The 14101-nt window shown below is 45.6% G+C and overlaps 1 protein-coding gene across 1 annotated transcript in view; it reads left to right on the forward strand.

The window, feature by feature from the left end:
* The first annotated feature begins 13508 nt into the window (after positions 1–13508).
* The window catches only part of LOC147684728 (uncharacterized), a 112144-nt gene continuing 111551 nt past the window's right edge, over positions 13509–14101 (forward strand). The window contains exon 1 of the mRNA XM_086940570.1: positions 13509–13646. The gene's annotated coding sequence lies outside the window, so the exon portion shown is untranslated. The remainder of the gene's footprint in view (positions 13647–14101) is intronic.

A 14101-nucleotide genomic window follows, 5' to 3' on the forward strand; every position in this document is an offset into this window, starting at 1 on the left:
ATTTGTCTGTACTGCGAACAACAACATAAAGAAAAGCAATAGACTCAGCATTTTATACTCTACGGCTTTAATGTCTTCAGTACAGTATATACCACAGCATAGATAATAAATCTTAAGAATTTCTGGGATTGGAGTTTTGCTCAACAAATTCAAATACTACAAAAACAAAAGTTTACGTGATGCCCTCCATGGTATATTTTACAACACTAATTTAGTCACATCACTTCTAAGGTGGGCAATGCCCATCACAGGTTGGATCAGTTCCGAACAACTCCTTTCAAAGGTTTTGTTTATGAGAAGGATGTTATTTTAGGTCAACTTCAAGAAGCACCCAACTATACAGTAAACCCATGTCACCCACCAGTGACATCCAGTGTGGCATGCATGGTCATTCTTCACCACCAAGGAGAGACCCACTGATTTAGAGCTGACTGTGTTTCCAGTGTAGTAACAATGGTGCCATTGACCATAATACTAACAATGAAGTGAGCTGGTTTGGTAATTAACTCCAGCCACCATTTTGTGCGAAGTTGGCCCCTCATACACATGCACTGGTGCCACTGCACCTTCTGCACTACTGAAAGCTACACTCTGGTGTGCTTCTTTGTTTACATTGGAAGGTGCACTGGGCTTTTGTGCTCAGGCGTCTCCATAAGTGCATAGATCATGTTGAAAAAGCAAAGCCCCTTTCGTGGCAAAGAGGCGCGGGCACCCCAGCACTGAGTTTCCCAAGTAGAGGTACTTTGTTTATTTTTGAAGACTCTGAGGGCTCACTGTGGCAAGGAGTGAGAGACAGAGGTGGGCTCTGTGGTCTAAAGGGGACACCATGGGCACCCCTCATTCACAGACCAGGATTACAGTCACCTCCCCAGGCTGCTGCAGGCAGTGTGGCAGCCTTGATTATAATTGCTGATTTTGCCTTTTTAGCTGTCACCGGCGCGGGGCTGTCGCTGAGTCTCCTGCACCATCATGTGTCACGCGCATGGTTACACTGCGTGTTTGTAGCAGCATGAGGGCTGTGTGAGTGTGCAATGACATTCCCAAAGGCCTTTGAAGTACACTAGACTCTGGGGTTTGGGTGAATAAGTGAGAGGTGGTCCTTTTGAAGTGTAGACACTTCCTGATCCCTTCTTTTCCAGAGGCTTAGAGGTAGCTGAGTGAAAAGGTCTCTCCCTCCTTTGTGACTTTGTTTTCGATTTCTCTGACAGGGAAATCCTAGCTCCACTCCTCCTTCCTGCTTAAATTAAAGTACAAAGACTGTAGCTTTACCAGTCTGGAAGGAATACACAAAATTACAAGGACCTTCTGAAACTGCTTTCAAAACTATTGCTGTGGAATCCACAAACCCAATCTGAAAATGGAATTTACTTTTGGGGCAGAGGTCCCAAGCCAATCTTACAGGAATTTCTCATTGGCCGGTGCCAAAGTGGCACCCTGCATGGTGTTGGACAAAGACTTCTGTAACACAAAGCCGGTCTGCTTGACAACCAGCTTTCCAGCTACAGGAGAGGACATTACCTGAACTCCAAGGAATCATGTTGGAAAAGCAGAGGGACGGCATTCATGCTATGAAGGAAGCTACCTCTGCAGGGGGAAGCTTCTTGGAAGAGATCAGAACCTATCTTGCTGGACAAGAAAGGACTGACCAAGAAAGGACTAGAATTGTATCTCCTAAGAACAATTACCCTGCGCTTCAACGGAGAGGAAATAAGCTTATAAGGATTCTGGTGGCCCATGTGTGTCTTTGCCTCGCGTCTGCCACAGACTGCCCCGATCTGAACCTCAAGTGTGCCCAGCCGTTCTCCATTGCCTGGGAGTGATCTTCGAGCACCTCATCGCACAAGAGTGAACTGGTCGTTAATGCCATAGTGACACTTGTGCATGACAGACCCCTGCTGTCCTGAAGGACTATGAGAGCCCACAGGTTCTCCTAACCGCTTCCCAAATTGCAAAGCACTGAGGAAACCAAAACCATAAGAAAAGGTTTTTCCACCAAAACAACCATCAGAGGTGCTTCCATCTCTCATACTTTGAGTGTTTGGCGCTCTGAAGTGCACCTTCGTGCTGTGTCCTCTGTCCGCATCATTACTGTGACCTAGGGCTCCAGCGGACAACTGTAATCCTGCCATGGACGACTGCTGGTGGAGCGTCCCCTTCGAGGGGCCTTCCCTTTTTTTTAATGGCTAAGTGTTTGGCCCAATGGCAGCTGGTGATGACCATGACTGGTCTTGACTCCAACGCGGCTGCTTTGCAAACTCATACAGGCGTGTGTGGGAAGAGGCAGGGTCCAGAGGTACTACAATAAATTTAACGGTAGCAGTTAGCAGGGCCATATATCCCTGTGTAGAAGTAATTTTCATTCAGCAAGATAAGGCATTGGCTGGGACTTGATTTATTAAGTGTGATTCGATGACTCAGAGTTCTGAGTCTCTCACCTTCATCCCCTCTGTATGTAAGCCCTGGGCTGCTCCACCTGGCTAACCTGAGGACCGAGGACCGAGGACCCAGGGAAGCACTAGGGGCCAGATGTAGGTGGACATTTACCTACCGGTAACGGCCGATTCGGCCGTTACCGACCCGTAAATGGCTATTCGAGATGTAGGTGGCATATTTTACAGATTCTAATCTGTAAAATACCGAATCGGTATTATTACCGATTCGGTAATTTTGAGATGTAGGTGGGACTCTTCTGAGTCCCACAGGCCTTACCGAATCGGTATTTTACCACCCAATCCATTTGGGTGGTAAAATACCGATTCCAGGTGTGCATGCACATGTGTGCATGCACACCTATGGCATGTGACAGACAGACATGCCTTTAGGGCATGTCTGTGTGCCACATGTCACACATGCCTTAAATCGGGGTGCTAGAGGGTGTCAAAGTGACACCCCCTGCACCCTTGCAAAAATCGGTATTTACCGAATCGGTAAATACCGATTCGGTAATGCCCATTGATTCCTATGGGCATTGAAGCCCATAGGAATCAATGGGCATTACCTCGGTATTTACCGATTCGGTAAATACCGATTCTTACAGAATCGGTAATTCAATTACTGATTCTTTCTACATCTCCCCCCTCCTATTTTACCGATTCATAAATACCGAATCGGTAAAATTCGGTATTTATGAATCGGTAAAATTACCTTACCTACATCTGGTCCTTAGTGTTCAGGTTTTGGTGCAATGGTTGGAAGGCCCTAAGACAGCAGAAATCAACAGACCCAGTTTATGAAATATGGGTCTTGTGTAACCTCTGTTTGTCCTGTGGCTCCTCACAGGTTCCAGAAAACAAAGAAGGGTACGCAGTTCCCCAAAGACAGTGTTGCACCACTGTATTGACACAGAATGTTGGGACCAGGTCCCAATGCATGAAAGGGAAAGGGAGGGGGAATCTCCCTTTCGGGACTAAAACCCTCACACACCCAGCAAGCTAGGTGTCATGCTTCATCATTTGGGTTTTGCTCCTCGTCAAACTGGCGGTGCAATGTTTGACCGGCTCCCTAAAAAGGGGCTCTTTGTCGGAAATCTTCTGTCCCTGCCAATTGGTGCTTGGGTGTGAGGTCCCTAGGTGGGGTGTGAGGGCCCTAGGTGGGGTGTAGATGCCAGGGAGTGGTGAAAGTGTTAAAAAAGGTTAGGTAGTCCACTCTGCAATTCTAATGGCGTGGCTAGCTACCTTATTAAAAGAAAATAGGAGAGGTCACTATCTGGTACACAGATACAGGGAAGTGCTCTCTACCTAATGGTCAACATGTTTCATGCTTAGTGCTCAAAGTGATGCAGTGCAATTCGTCAGGACCTAAAAAATTTAAACTATCTACACAGTGTGTTAGGCCAATACTACCTAATCCACACGATATTCAATGGCAGGCCGGAGGTCCTGTCATTAATTCCTGGAACCCTACTAAGTTCAAAAGGGTTGCCACCTCGGTCTCCTCCCGTGTAAGGGAACTTCAAAAGTAAGAACCCTATTGCTCCGCAGGAGCCCACAGTTCACCTACCCACACGTCAGCCAGTGCAGAGGAGCCGGAACAGTTCCCACTCATGTTTTAAGTGCTCCACAAGCATCTCTAAGTGACCATTTGTGGAAGACACCTGTAGGGTAATATTCACAACAGAAACAAATGCATCTACAATGAAAGACACTCTGTCTGTGTGGACACCAATGCTGTGGAACAACATCACATGAACACGGGGGGGCCTTCGGTCCATCATTCAATGATGATCAAAAACAATAAACTCCCTCCAGCTACTTGAAACTCCTTGGTTACAGTTTCCATATTGGCAACATTTCTTAATACATTTTTGCTATCAAGGTGGAGCTCAGAAATACTTTCTGACATTTTGTGCAGCATGAAACCTTGCTCTCACTCATGTGCCAAAGTTCCATGAGTGGTTTACACTTTTTTTGTAGATGAAAATAGCAACTGGGCTGCGATTACAAAGGATGTTATTACACAAAGGGGCGTAAAAACAAGCTTCAGAAAGAATATTGCTTTAGTTGGCAAGAAAGACAAACACAAATGTAGTTTCACAATAGCAGAGGCAGCATGAGGAAGGAGGGAGCTTCTTGTTTCCAATCCAGTACCACTGCCTCAAAATAAGATCCATTTACTCATGTGATTCTAAGGCCCATTTAGTCTGAGTTTTTTCCACCAAAATTGCTTCCGACGATAAGTGCAGGACCAGTTTTAGCAAAAATTGGTAATGTTGACCGGTCCTCCGTGCAAGGACAGCTTGACGAGGAGGCCAATATATACATTTTTAATATTGCAAAGACAGATCCCCACAATGGTGGGTTTGCTCTGAAAAAAAATGAAAAATCTATATTTTCTTCAAGTGCAGTAGGGCCATTGCTAATATTTTCTTGTTTGGTACCACCATGCTCAACTTGGTTGTCCCAGAGAGAAAAAAAACACCGGCATGGAGTTGGGTGGGCCTTCCGAAGTCACGACAGTCAGCCGTGCACAAAGTATCTCCAAGAGGAAGGCCAGTGGTTGCTATTCTGTTGGAAATACACAGGTTCCTGCTTGTAAATGACACCCTATGCCAATTTCTGGTAGTTACAGCATTAACGGCATCTTCGGAAATGAGGGCCTTGGTCACTTACTTAGAAGTGAGTATGGTCACTTAGAACCTACAATTTAGGGAGCGAAACACATCATGGCACAATGAACCACCTGGTTCTATTCTCTCAAAGCCAGCTACAGGTTATACATTTGAGACTTGAGTTGTTGCCTCAAGACCAGGATAATTGTATCTGGTTTCCCTGGACAGCCAGTAGAGTACCAATGATGCAAAGAGATGTGGCCTGCTTTCTTAGCAGTGTCCTTAAGCAGATGGTAGTGTTCTGCAGGTGCTGAAAGGATGCATGACTTTTACACAATGATCTCCATATCAGGCACTTCGTGCTCCAGGGTGGAACTGATGAGGGTTCCAACCAAAAGGTATTTGCCACCAATAGAGACAGAGAGGCAATGTGGCACAAGACAGTTGGAAAATATGACATTTGGTAGACCACTAGCCTACACCTTGCAATATGGATTGAAGATCAGGCAAATGTCATAAAGAAGGATAGGTTGAGATTTAAGGAACCTTTTGATAGGGATTAGACCAGTTCCATGGAAAAGAACGGGTGGGGAGGAAATCTGTAAGTTCTAATTAGCTCCTAAGAAGAATCACTCCCCCAGAAACAATGGAGGACAGTCAGACCTCTGAAGCCAAACACAGGAGAGGCTCCTCTTTGAAATTGAGGTGGGAAGGGACCAGGCAGCTGTGTCTGTTGGGGGCCAGACTGATGTTCTCAGGGAAGGTCTTCCTTTAGACCACTTCATGCCACCATGTTTAAATATCCCAGAATGTTGTGCAGGAGTGTTAGGGGAGGGGTAGAGTGATGATGTGGCACCCTAGGATTGGTCAGAGGTGGTCAGCTTCAAGAAATGTCCACCCCCACTAAAACATCATGTACAAGGGAGAGGCTATGAGAACTCACTGTACCTGGGACCTACAATGGCAAAAGAATGCCCAGCTGGAAGAAAATAAGCCACCTTACTCCACTGAGAATATTGACTTAAGAACTCTGCCTGGCCCCCAGGAACTACAAGTGTTTCTCCAAGACCAATAGCACTGGCCCCTTTTACCCTCTTAGGGGCAGTAGATGAATTGACTTGCTTGGGGGGACATTGGTGGGTTCCCCTGGATCTTCTTCGGACTGGTCCTGTAGCTGAGTGACCCCCCCCCCCCATTAGGATGAAAGCCACCTTACTCCGCTGCTGATACACAGGTGGCCTGCAAGATGGGCAATGCCATGATTCCTGGAGAGAGCAGCATGGAGGGTACTCTGCTGGTAGGCTAAGGACAGGCTGCAGAGGAAACTCCTGGGAAAAGGCAGGTGCCAGGTGCCCAAACACAAGACGGATCCAGCAGCAGGAACATCTGGCTCAAAGAAGCAAAGTGAAGTTGGAAGGCCGAGAAGCCTGAAGAAAATGCTCCTGATGGCTATAGCTGCCCAACAGGAGCAAAACAACACTTTTCTTATGAAATTGGCCCAACGAGGCCAGAGAACCAGGCCTTTTAGATCTGTAATCCCACAGGGACCAAGCGAGAAACAAAGCGGTTGATGCTCCACGGTGATTAATGATCTTTAATTGGGGAAGTCATGTGGCTGGGGCCACCTACCCAGAGCTACATTATTGGCCCTAGAGACCGTATTCTCACTGACAAATCTATCCTCAGGACAGGAACACAAGTGAGTGCTGCCTTGCTCACTTTTCATTTGTTTGCTTAGCACTTTTTACCCTAAGTAGGATGGGTATGCCGAGACGTGGTCCCTTGCTCACTGTGCCACTGGAATCAAGTTATCCTGGCTGATGAAGGGAGGTCCTGGCTTGGCAGTTCGGTCTAGACTGTTCCCATGAGGCACAGGGTCAAGACTGATTTGCATATGGCTGGGTCTAAACCGGGGTGGCATGGTGAGCAAATGAACAATAGATTTAACCCAGATCTCTTGACTGGGGGTGAATGTATGATTTATTCAGCATTCTATCCATCATTTCTTTGCGTAGCATCGCTCAGTTTTCACTGCAGCATCCCACCTGGAAAAGGTGTGGAACAGCTGCCAGGGTGCCTGACTCCAGACCACAGAATTCACAGTTCGATCCCTGGCTCCGGCAGCATGTTAGCCCAGCACCATGTGACTGGGCAATAGCTTGCTTAATATTCCTGGCGGTCCCCAGTGCCGGAGCACCTCTGTTGGAGGTAGCTGTGCGCTTTAAAAATGCTGTCATTTACCTGCACATTGTGTGCAGGGATGAATGAGATGCTGACACCTGCACCAGCACCAAAAGCAGTTTTTGGCCAAGTAAGGAGCCAGCTAGGCAGCACTGGAATGCACTTCGTGCCTTGCCCCAACAAATGCCTTTTGCTCGAGTGGGTATGGACTCCCAAATCTAAAAAATAAAAAGTGGCATGAGGCCGAAAGCTTTCATGAAGCAGCGAAGCAGTTAATCAAATATTCACCCCCTAGGATGAATGAACACCCCACAAGCGCTAGCAAATGGTGGAGTTTGCATATTTTCCTCTTCTGTGGTGCCACAGGTGGGAAAAGGGCGCCACTAATGATTAAGGAGTGGAGAAGTGTGGCTCACTGGTTAGAGAAGGCAGACCTGGAAGCAGAGGTCAGCCCGGGACCAGGGTTCAATTCCCGGCTCGGCGGGGTCTTGAGTCCTAAAATGTCCATGGACTCGACAATTCTCGCTCCGGTGCCTACTCGATTCACGGGTTCACACTCTGCGACTCTGGGCAATAGCTTGCTTAATCTCTACAATGGCCCCTCGCGGCGGGATGCCTGGCTTTCACCTTGCGGATACCCTGCCGGGGTTATCTCACAGGGGAATACCAGGACGGGTTCCCTAAGCAAGCGCTTAGAAACTGCTCGGTGATTTGCGCTATATAAATTCCTGTACATTTACATTTACATTTAAAAGGAGTGTTCTGGGGGCTCCCACATGTACAGCAGCCCTCACCAGGGCCAACACAGGTTTTATCCTAGGTCTTCCAGGGAGGTTCAGTTTATGACCTATGAGATGGTTCAAAGGTTTTCCAAGCACCCCTGGAGCTGGTGAGTATGCGTGTCAGCTCTGGAGTGCAAGGTCTCCCTGTTGGCTGGTCCTAAAGCTGTAGTGGCAGCAGGTTAATAGCATTAGACTCATGCACACATTGGATTAAATTGATAATGCTTTACTAACACTGACAATGCAAAAATATATGGTTTAATCAAAGCGATGTAAAGGTTTTTTTTATTGATAAGCACAAAGTTAACAGTCAATCATTCCATGTTTTAACTATGATCACTGACTTATCTTGAAATGCGTCATTGACAACCCCAAGGTTAACAGTGAGCCATGAAAGACATTGATGATTGTCATTGTAACATGGTACCATCTCTGTTAGCTTCAATGGTGTGGGATTGGTTTATTTTGACAAAGTTCAGCTTTTATTAATGCGGTGACACCTGCCTTTTTGATAACAACACACCCTTATATATTGTGTGTATGTATGTGTGTGGAATCTGACTGAATGGTTGCCCCCACTTCTTTCCTGGTGTTTTGATGGTTTTTGACTTAGTTTGGCTGGGATCCTGCTATTCAGGGCCCCAGCCTAACTACTTCCTCTCTAAAATGACTGCATGTACATTAGATACACTCCAGATTGGTTACTGGGTTACCCTTGGGAGTCCCTAGTATATGGCACTGGGAACTAAGGACATAGGTACCCCAGAGGCCTACCAGGGGCTGAAGCATGTATTGTGCCACCCATGGGAAGCCTTCCAAAATGGCACTACAGGTCTGCTACTGCAGTCTGGGTAAGGTGGTGCATGCACCCCTTACTAAGATATAGGTTACCTATATCTACCTTTAATCACTGACACATATAAGCCTATAAGTCACTCCTATGACATGCCTTATCAATCCTGAAGGCAGAGTGCTTGGTTTTGTGTGAGATGGTGGCCATTCATGAGCTGGGCCTCTCTGCAGCTTTCGTAGACTATTCTCTGAGGCTGTTCTGTGATGCAGCCAGACCATATAAGTGCATTATAACCTCGTGGTAAATGCTAACTTTGGAATGGCTGCATGGAAACATGTTTGGTGTCAAACACTTTGGAATCCTACCCTGCCGCTAGTCCTGGCAGCAGGGGTAGAATTCCACCCTTCCAGAGGGAGAGACATGTACACACTAACCTAACCGGTAATAGTTTAAAAGAACCCTAGCATCACAAAACGGATGCTGCAGCCACGGACACGGGTCTGACCTCCTGCTGCTAGACGAAACTCCGGCAGGGGAGGCCTGAACAAGAGGTTTCCTGTCACAGGGAGGAGTAACCACCTCCCAGACAGGCTTTAATGTATTGGGGCTGGGTGGGTGCATTCAGAGAATGATTTTCAGACAGTGCTGGGGGCACACTTGGTGTCCCTGTGCAACTCCCAGTTCAAACCGGTTGCAGGGCCGCTCATCTCCTGCACTGGTGCGAAACTGGACAAAGGGATAGGGGTGTAGCCACCCCTCTCCCCACACCCTCCCATCGGTGGGTCCCCAGAGGATGTCCAACCCCTTTCTTAAGTAAAGTAAGGGACCCCTGGCAACAGGACTTTAGATTACACCTGGACGAAACTCTGATACATATATCCTGGAACTTCAACATTCTCTACGACTAGAAGACGGAAGAATCTCCCTTGGGGTCAAGGAGTGACTCCCCTGTTCAAACAGGCACCAAAAAAGCATCTTGCCATTCTGTATTTTCGAAGCTCCCGACGGACTCCGAAGTATTTGCGACTCAGGACATGGATTTCCAGACTTCTTAGAGCCCGACACGAGATCCCAGCAAAGCTGGGACCCGCATCCCTCACGAGTGACGTGGGACCGGAACTCCTGGGCACCTTGCACATTTGCTAGTGCATCAACTTCCCAAGCTTTTCCGAAGTTGTGCATTGGGCTACTTGCAGTCCAAGCCCCGAGCACTATCTGCACCGAAAAATGTGGACCTACACTCCGCGAGTGTTACGTGAGCCCGCTTCTAGCATTTCTGCTCGAGGCCCCTTTGCGATCCCTGGTCCATCGACTGGTGGGTCCCCACAAAAGTAACTCTTCTTTCCTTTGGGTTTCCCTGGTTGCTCCAGATGTGCCATGACTCCGCACCAAGTGGTGAGTCCCTAAGAACTTGCTGGTCTGCACAGAAGCCAATCTCTGCTTTCTGCGTGGGTTGCTGTTGCCAAGGCTTGTTGGGTCCAATCCGGAAACCGACACCGCAGCACTCGACATCCTTTGTGGGACAGCTAGAATCCAGCACCTGGTCATCGTCGAAGCCTCCTGATCCTTGTGGCTCAAGAGTCAAGCTTCACCTTCTTCACCTGCAAGCACCCGACATCGGTGGGCATCCGCTCATCGCATTCCTGATCCCTGGCAAGTGACCCAGACTCTATCCCCTTTGCTTTCAGGTTCTTCTCTTCCTTGATCCAGGCTTGGATCCACCCGGACACTTTCCACTTGATCGCCAGCAGCACTTTGCAGCAGATCGCCATTGAAATTGACGATGAAACCCGACACGAAAAGACACCTATGCACCCGGCTTCCCTGAGTGAGGTAACTTGAGTACTCCGGTGCTCCCGTGGGTGTTGACTCCAGAACCTCCTAGTTGTAAAGGGGTTGCACCAAGTCCTCTTCTAAGTGTCCTTAATCTTTAAAATCCCAACTGCGACTTTCCCCATAGAAGTTAATGGAGATTTGTGGCTGTGTTCAGACACTGCACGCGTCCCCCGTGCGTCCTCTGTGTGACTACCTTGGGTGGTTCCTGGTTGCCCCAGTGGTTCTACAGGCTCTAGGTCTGGTCTCTGTGTCAGTCTTGGTTCTTATACCACTTTCTTAATATATGGTTTGGTACGCCCCTAGGGCTCAACATATATTGTGCTAATTTACTGTATTAAGTTTACTGAATGTACTTTTGCCTCTAGCCTCATAAAGAGACTAGAGGGATGCGTTTCGAATAAATACATATATTATATATATATACCTGGTGTGGTTCTCCTTTAATTTGGTCATTCACGAGATTATAGACTGGTAAAATAAGCTGCTTTACATTCCTTCAAGACTTAGCCTGAAGGCTGCTCTCCACAGCTTCCCCTAGGATAGCTTTCTATAAAGGTTGTCTTTAAACCTACCATCAATAAGGGTTGTTTGGACTGGTGCAAGGGGCCCACTAAAATAGTGGACAGTATATGCCAGGCCAACTTCTCATAGGGTGTATTGTGATTGTAGGGTTCGGGACTTGTGAAGCATCTAACGTGTTATGGGGGTGTCGCCACAAAAAAATTCCATCTGCCTTTTGTAGATATTTGTATATTCATTAATGTGTTGTATTCTGTGGCGTGTGTAAAGAATATCTTTACCTTTTTATAGGAAAAGCACTGACTGTACAATGATTTATTGAGTGTAGTTTTTGCATACCAGCAAGCTGGGTAACAAACCCATTTTACCTCCCCTGAGTAGGACTTGGATTGGTTTGCTTCACTACCCTGAGAGAGTCCAGTGCTATAATGGGGTATTTGGTACAGAGTTATGGGAGGTTGCAGGCTTATTACTTGAAGGATGAAGAATGCACATTATATGCAACTAATAATCCATTGTCTTACAGTAAATAACAACAAACATGTAATTTATTCAAGTACAGCATGCTTATTTCTTAACATGTTGCCCTAACAGTTAGGCCCTGATTTAAAAAAAACAGATGCAAAATTCGAATTTTGTAACATAGCCTTTTGTCCGTTATAATGTTTCATCAGTTGAAGGTATTTACCTAACTTCCCTTCACAAAAAGACGCGACTGATGACAATCTTAGGAAACAGTTCAAAGTGCAAGGAATTCACAAAGATACAAATGACCTTTTTCCTAGCCCAAATGTGCATATTTAGTTAATGTGAACCCAGTACTCCAGTTTAGAAATTGGAATTTACTTTGAAAATCATTTCTTCCTTCTTTATAAAAAAAATCAATGACATGTCCTTTTTTCCCCTCACACCTCCTGTTAACAATAGGGCTGTAGGACATCTTCCCACTCTTTTTGTAGCAGTTTGTCCAGAGCTTTCAGTTGTAAATAATCCGGAAGACAAATGTGGGAAAAGTACTTTAAAAAGTTTTATGAAACCCAAAACAATTACATCTGACTAATCTCATTCGTATAGGATTTCCTCCCCCCTCCTCAGACACACCCATGTGTGGGCACTTCCATAAGTCTTCATTAAAAAAACATAAAAGCCATAAATTACACAAACATAAGATACACATTTTCCATTCACTGACTTACCCCATATATCGAACTTTTATAAATAAAGTGTAACGAGAGTAAGTTACAGCCGTCAATCATTCATGGCTGGACATTTTTTGTGTAAAGCAAGCGCTTACTTTTTTGTCCAGATTCTGGGGCATATTACCAACAACTAGCGATAATTATCGCTAGGTTGGCTGAGCGGCAATAATTTTATCGCCGTATAGCGACAATTTTTATCGCTTAGGAGCCTTGATATTATCAAGATTTATCTCCTAAGCGATAAAAATCAGCCGAAATGCATGAATATCGTTGAAAAGTCAGCGATATTCATGCATTACCGAGCAAATGCTCTTAGCCATGTTATCCACCTCCCATTGGATAACATGGCTAAGAACTGCTCCTGGGCAGGTGTTAGCTTTTGGAGATATTCGCGCTTAACGCGAATATCTCCAAAAGTTAGTAATAGGAGATAGCGATGTTAGCGACTGTTTCCAGTCGCTAACATCTTGGCACGCCCACTTTGCATGTCATTAGTGATAAATATCACTGACATGCAAAGTGGGGCCCAAGATGGTCGCTATCTCCTACTAGCTGTCGCTAACTGGTGTTAGCGACAGCTAGGTAATAGGGAGATAATTTTATCTCCGCTTTCTTGGCTTTTAAAGCCAAAAAAGCAGAGATAAATCCCTTGATAATATGCCCCTCTGTTTTTAAAAGTTAGTAAAAGAGAACTTCCTCTTACTCTGTGCTTAGTTTGTACACACTATTGGAAAGCTAATAACTACTTTCTCTTTTCTGAGTTATTTTAAAAATGCCACCAGGGAGCACAACATTCCTTTTCGACCAGATTCCAACCCTCATATTGTGAAGCTAAAGAAAGCTCAGTTACTTTTTTTTTATCGGAATGAGGCCTGCTTCTCTTGCTCTTTTTTAAGAAAAAAAGGAACGCTCCGAAATACTTCTTAAATTGTTCCTTTTCCTTTAAATAAAATCACAGAAGACCTTTCAGTTTCATCAACGCCGGGGTTTTTAAGGAGGACAATACTTTCTTTTTCACAGAAAGGTCTTCTCACTGCATTGGGTGTCTGCTACGTAAAGTCACATGGTGTAACCATATGCTTCCTAAAATGTAGCTCAAATTGCCTCCAACCAACTTCCTGTTCTGATGTGGGCTTTTTTCGCCCCTCGCTGCGCATTCTTCCAGTCAGAAACTGCCAAGTTCAGGCGAAGAGGGGAACCGATTTTCAAGAAGAATAAGGTTATGAACCAGGAGTATCAGTGACTCAGCTCTTCATCCCACGGTCTGCAGAAACAACACATTTTGTAAGGTACGTTCTTTAAAACTGCTTCATCCCACTCTATAAAAAATGTCATTTTAGCGGTAATTCAAATATATTGCCGACAAGAAGTATGTTTTTAGGCACTTTCCTAAAATCTATAACCTTTGCAAACAATCGCTGGGAATATTAAGTTTAAGTTAATAATTGTTTTAACTTCTAACGGGTTTCACTTTAATATTGAAACAACAATTGCAGTGCAGCTGTACGCCAGCAGAGGGAGACAAAGAACGACTCCTTTGTTTCACAGCCCGTAAATTTACGTTTAAGTTTAAAGCGAACAACGAATCTTTGACGTCTTGCTTAACCAGAACATTTCCAATTTTACACATCTAATATGATATACAGCTGCCAAGGTTTCAGACTGCTTATGAGTGACATTTCTGTGTGTTCAGTGTGGGTGGATTTGACACGTACAGTGGCATTATACCGTTAAGTAATGTGGC

The sequence above is a fragment of the Lissotriton vulgaris genome, chromosome 10 (assembly GCF_964263255.1).
Source record: "Lissotriton vulgaris chromosome 10, aLisVul1.2, whole genome shotgun sequence".
Taxonomy (NCBI): domain Eukaryota; kingdom Metazoa; phylum Chordata; class Amphibia; order Caudata; family Salamandridae; genus Lissotriton; species Lissotriton vulgaris.